Genomic DNA, 6,000 nt, shown 5'->3' on the forward strand with positions numbered 1-6,000 from the left:
TGTATATAGCATGAGATCAATTGGGCAAGGGTATTCAGGACTTGAAAAGTTTTCTGCATGAATGAACCTCCCAATTCCGATGAGTAAAAAAACTCTAGTTCTTTGCTTGACTCTATCTTTTCTTCCCATAATTAAGACTAATTTTTTAACACTTAACAACTCATAACAAAGTAAATATTTGCATTTTAGGAATGTTTAAAAACTAAAATAATTAGAGGCAATCGACTCAAATTTAATTTAAACAGAGTAGATAATTAAAGTAAAAAAAAAGTAGATAAAGCCTTTATTATAAGCAGATTTATAACTTTATGTGAGCCTCTGAAATAAGCAGATAAGCAGAAGCTTTATCGTTGCTATATGCGTTGCTATGGTTAAACTTGATGAGTATGACATTGTTTACAAAATCTCTTTATTTCATTGTGTTTTACATTAATTTTTGTTTCCAAAACAAACAAAAAATTTTTTTTAATTTTTTACCTCACTTATGGGGTACTTCCCCCTTAAGTTGAGATTCTAAACTTTGATATAGCTGGAAGCAATAATCAGTGAGTATTAAAATAATTATTATTGTATCTTCTGTAAGTATTGAGATAATTAAAAAGCTTTTGTTAAGAACTTACTTTTTAACAAAAAACAAATTTAAATTAAATTTAATACATTAAAAAAAATTTAAACTTCTGAAGAATCAAGAATTTTCTTTGTTTCTGTCAGATTATTGGCCTTGTAATTGTTTATTTGCCAATCATCTACAAAGCTGCTGCAGCTAAATCCTGAAATCCTTATTTTAATAAAAAATCAACTTTTACTTTTTTAGATCCCCTTCTTAAATCACTAAGACGTTTTCAATTTTTTGATATTACCTTTCTTTGAACAGCGTTAACTTAGATAAATGGCTAATAAAAATGGTTTCTAAAGTTTCAAAAAAGTTTTTAAATTAATTGTGGACACAAAAACGTGTAATTAAAACATTTTATTAGGTAATTATATGTTTTAGATGCTTTTAATGCAATTAGAATATAATATTTTTTAAATCTTATGTAAGTGGATGTTAATTAAAGCTTTATTTGCGATCAATTTTTAAGTCACTAATTACGATTATGTTAAACCTTATAAAACAAAAATGAAAATGAAATTTGAAATAAAGTGTATTTGCTTTTATTCTTTATTTTAGAAGCAAATGCTTTTTATTGATATATTATTTAAAATTTAAACTTTAATGCCTAATTATGAACATATATACTATCTAATTAAAGGTGCCACACTGCTCTACGTTAAATTTTATTTGACAAGAACTATTAGCACATCTTTAAGTTAACCCTATTTTAACCTGCTTAACCCTAGAATATTTGCAGCAACTTATTTCTTCTTAAAATGATATTGTAACATGAATTGAAATTTTAATTAATTGAAAATTTGTAATGAAATTAAAATGTAATTAAAATGCAATGACTAGCTTTTTTCCTGCAGAAATTTTACAAGACATGACAATTTTACTATAATATGACTGGTGATAACAAATTTCCACAGGGATATTGAGGTCATTGGAGTAAAGCTTTAAGAAAAACTTGTTCAGTTTTTAAAACTACTTTCACGTAGTTCTTCACATTTTTGTACTTTATAATGAACATTCGTTAATTGTTCGTAGCAATCTATAACAATATTTATGTTTATTTCATCTGCACCATTTGCTTTATTCTTTTTTAAAGATTTAAAATCTTTCTAAAACTCATCAAGTGATAGTTCCGCAGCTAATTCTTCAGAGCAAATGTTTTTATCAATAGGTATCAAAAAATCATAAAATGAGGTTTAGGTTTTTGGTATTTTACTTGATAAGGTTGATCCAATTTCAGATAATGTTTTTTGTGGTTATTAAGGTAATTCCATAAGCATTTACGGTCTTATCAGAGAGCACTTCATATAAACATTTAAATAGGAAGTTCACGCCTCCATCCTTACCAATGTCGCTTATTGGGCTAGAGACGACATCAAACTTCAGACCTCTTAAATTTTAAGTAAGTTTTTAGTTTAAGTTTGAAAAACCGACAATAACACAAAAATTCTATTCTTTGGACGGGGTCTAGGTCAGCTGGTATGACAACCCCCTCCTCCTCAAAATCGCCTCTCCATACATACATATATATATATATATATATATATATATATATATATATATATATATATATATATATATATATATATATATATATATATATAAATATATATATATATATATTATATATATATATATATATATATATATATATATTTATTTATATTTATATATATATATATATATATATATATATATATATATATATATATATATATATATATATATATATATAAATATATATATATATATATTTATATATATATATATATATATATATATTTATTTATATTTATATATATATATATATATATATATATATATATATATATATATATATATATATATATATATATATATATATATATATATATATGTATGTATATATAATATATACAACATATAATAGATATAATGGGATAAAAGGTGTTGCACTAAGTAAAATAAATATAATATATATAACATATAATATATATAATGGGATAAAAGGTGTTGCATTAAACTGGTTCAAAAATTTTTTACCAGACAGAAAATAATGCGTTATTGCTCATGAAAAGAAATTTTCAAAATTACTCAAAATAAAATGCGGTGTTCCCCAAGGTTCCATTCTTGCACCACTTTTGTTTTTAATATACATAAACAATCTTTCTAAAGCCTCAAGTAAATTGGATGTCATAATGTTCGCAAACGACACCAATTTATTTTATGCATCCTCATCAATTACAGAACTTTATGAAACTACAAATACTGAACTGAAAAAATAAACAGTTGGTTAAAATCTAACAAGTTATCGCTAAACACAGAAAAAATCAAATACATTCTTTTTCATTCTAACCTTAAAAAAATACCACCCGATTTACCTTCGCTAAGTATAGATACTAAAGAAATTGAGAGAACCCAAACAACTAAATTTCTAGGGATACTTATCGATGAGAACATCTCATGGAAATCACATATAGATATATTAAATACTAAAATATCAAAAAACATTGGTATCCTCTACAAAGCTAGTTCTATACTGTCTCCTGATAAATTAAAGTTCCTATACTTCTCATTCATACAAAGCTACTACATATACGCTAATGTTGCATGGGCGAGTACTCATAGATCCAAACTAACCACACCATATCAAAAACAAAAACATGCTGCAAGAATAGTTTTTCATAAGGATAGACTCTCGCATGCTGAGCCACTTTTAAAAAATTTGAAAACATTAAATGTATATCAAATCAATATATTCCAAAATTTGTTATTTATGCTCAAATATAAACATGGACTTGTTCCTTCTTACTTTTCAAAGAATTTCTTCCAAAATAGCAAAAATAGATACCATACCAGAGGAACGGGAAACTTTGATGTACCTTTTAAAAAAACTAATCTCTCGCGCTATTAACACTTGAACGACTACATATTACCTATTTAACAAATCGTGTGCCTACTTATATTTATGTGTATTGAAATAAAATTAAAAAAATGAAAAACTTCTTTTTGTCTGCATTCTTTGTTTTTTTCCATTTTGGATTTTTATTTTCATTCTGCCGAAAACAGATAACATTTTTTTGTTTTAATATAAACTTATTTTAAATGAAGTATCCAAAAATATTTGTAACGCATAGCGGTTTCTTGATGACAAGACCGTCGGTCTTCTGCAAGTTTTCCGCGTTCTTTGAAGTAATTTCAAATACTTTACAGTTTTATTTTATATATTTTTTGTATAACGTAACTTTGTGATTTTTTTTAAGTTTTACTTACTCTGTAAAGATTCTATTATATATTACGATTTGTAAAGATTAAAGAACAAAAAAATAAAAAAATAAAAAAATAACATAGTATATATAACAGTTACTCAAGACATCCAGGAAAAAAAGGTATACGAATTAGAAAAGAAAATTAAAAACAAAAACAGTATAGGTGAAGAGGAAAAGAATAAATTACGACGGCAAGAAGATAAACTCAGAAGAAATAATCTTCGCAACGACGGGCTTCCCGAAAACGAAAATTATTAATTTTATTTGAAAACAAATTAAATATTAAGAACGTTGATATCGAGAGGGCTCGATATCAAGAGTTTGAAAAAAAGAACAATTGTTGTTAAAATTTTACATTAGAAAGACAAAATAAAAGTACTACATTCATCTAATCGGCTTCAAGGATCAGGAATATACATCAACGAAGACTTCTTTTTTGAAACAATGGTCATAAGGAAAAAACTCGTAGAAGAATTTTTCTAGCTTGTACGATAAAGAATTACTTATAAATACACACAAACCCCTCTTTTCTTCCTAGATCCTCTAAATTGATGAATCACTTTATAATTTGGTAGCTGAAAATTTGTATTTGTCTCAATATATTCATTAGTACACCATGTCTCGCTGAGACTAATAATTTTAAAATTAAGCAAAAATAAAAGCATTTATTTTGTAGGTGATTTTAACCTCGACCTGAGCATGCGTCATTTAAACACAAATATAAATAATTTTTTTAACATCATATATCAGAAAGGCTATATTCCACTAATTAATAAACCCACAAGGATAACTAGAAAAAGCGCAACAATTATAGATCAAATAATCACTAATGGATACAAATCAAAAATCAAAACAGGAACATTTAAATGCGGCATTTCAGATCACTTCCCTGTATTTCTTATCTCACAAAAATGTGATAACATCTATGCTCAAAAAGTTAAAAAAAATACGCGAAAAATAAATGAAAAATCTATGAAAAATTTGAAAACTCTTTTATCAGATTTAAATTGGGATGACCTCTTTGATATTGAACACATAGATAAGGCATGCGATAAGTTTATTGATAAATTACAACAACTTTACAATGCGGCTTTTCCTGCAGTTACAAAATATGTGAAAAAAAAACTTTATTAAATCCATGGATAGAACCTGGAATTTTAAAGTCGTCAAAAAAAAAGCAACGATAATATAATGTTTCTCAAAAAAAAACTTTCAAGAATGAAACTAATTACAAAAATTATAAACGTGTTTTTGAGATGGTTATTAAAAAGTCAGAGAAATATTACTATACCGAGCATTTAATAAAACATAATAATGATCCAAAAAAAACTTAGAACATAATTAAGGAAGTAATTGGCACGAAACAAATTGACGAAAATAGTCTTCCTATAAATCTAAACATTGAAAATAAAACTATTATTAATAAATCTTTAATTACTGAAACACTTAATCAATATTTGTCAGTGTAGGTTCCACTTTAGCGTCAAAAATAGAAACTACTGAAGTAAACTTTGAATCATGTTTTACTCCTAATAAGTCCTCTAAGATAGATAATTATGAAAATACTGAAAAGGAACTCTTAGATGCAGTATATATTTTAAAACTAAACAAAAGTGTGGGGTATGATAATATTAGAAGTAATGTAATTAAAAAATCAATAAAATACTTAACAATCCCTCTTTTACATAATTTTAATCTATCTTTAAAACTAGGTATTTATCCGGAGAAACTTAAAATTGCGAGAGTCATACCTATTTTCAATTCAGGAGTCATTTCTAATCCTAAAAATTACAGACCAATTTCAATTCTTCCTTGCTTCTCGAAAATCTTAGAGCGAATTATGTATAAATAAATTTTAACTTTTCTAAATATAAATAATATTCTATATAATAAACAGTTTGGATTTCAGCCAGGGTATTCAACTGACATTATTAATATTGTTCACGATATACTTAAAGCATTTGACGAAAGTAAATTTACCCTCGGAGTTTTTAATGATCTTAACAAAGCTTTTGATACAGTAAACCATAGCATTCTTATAAAAAAACTTGAAAGTTATGGAATTAAAAGCACATATTTAGAATGGCTCAAAAGTTATCTAAGCAATAGAAAACAATACATAGCACACGAAGAAGGAAAAAC

This window comes from Hydra vulgaris, chromosome 02 (genome assembly GCF_038396675.1).
Source record: "Hydra vulgaris chromosome 02, alternate assembly HydraT2T_AEP".
NCBI lineage: Eukaryota > Metazoa > Cnidaria > Hydrozoa > Anthoathecata > Hydridae > Hydra > Hydra vulgaris.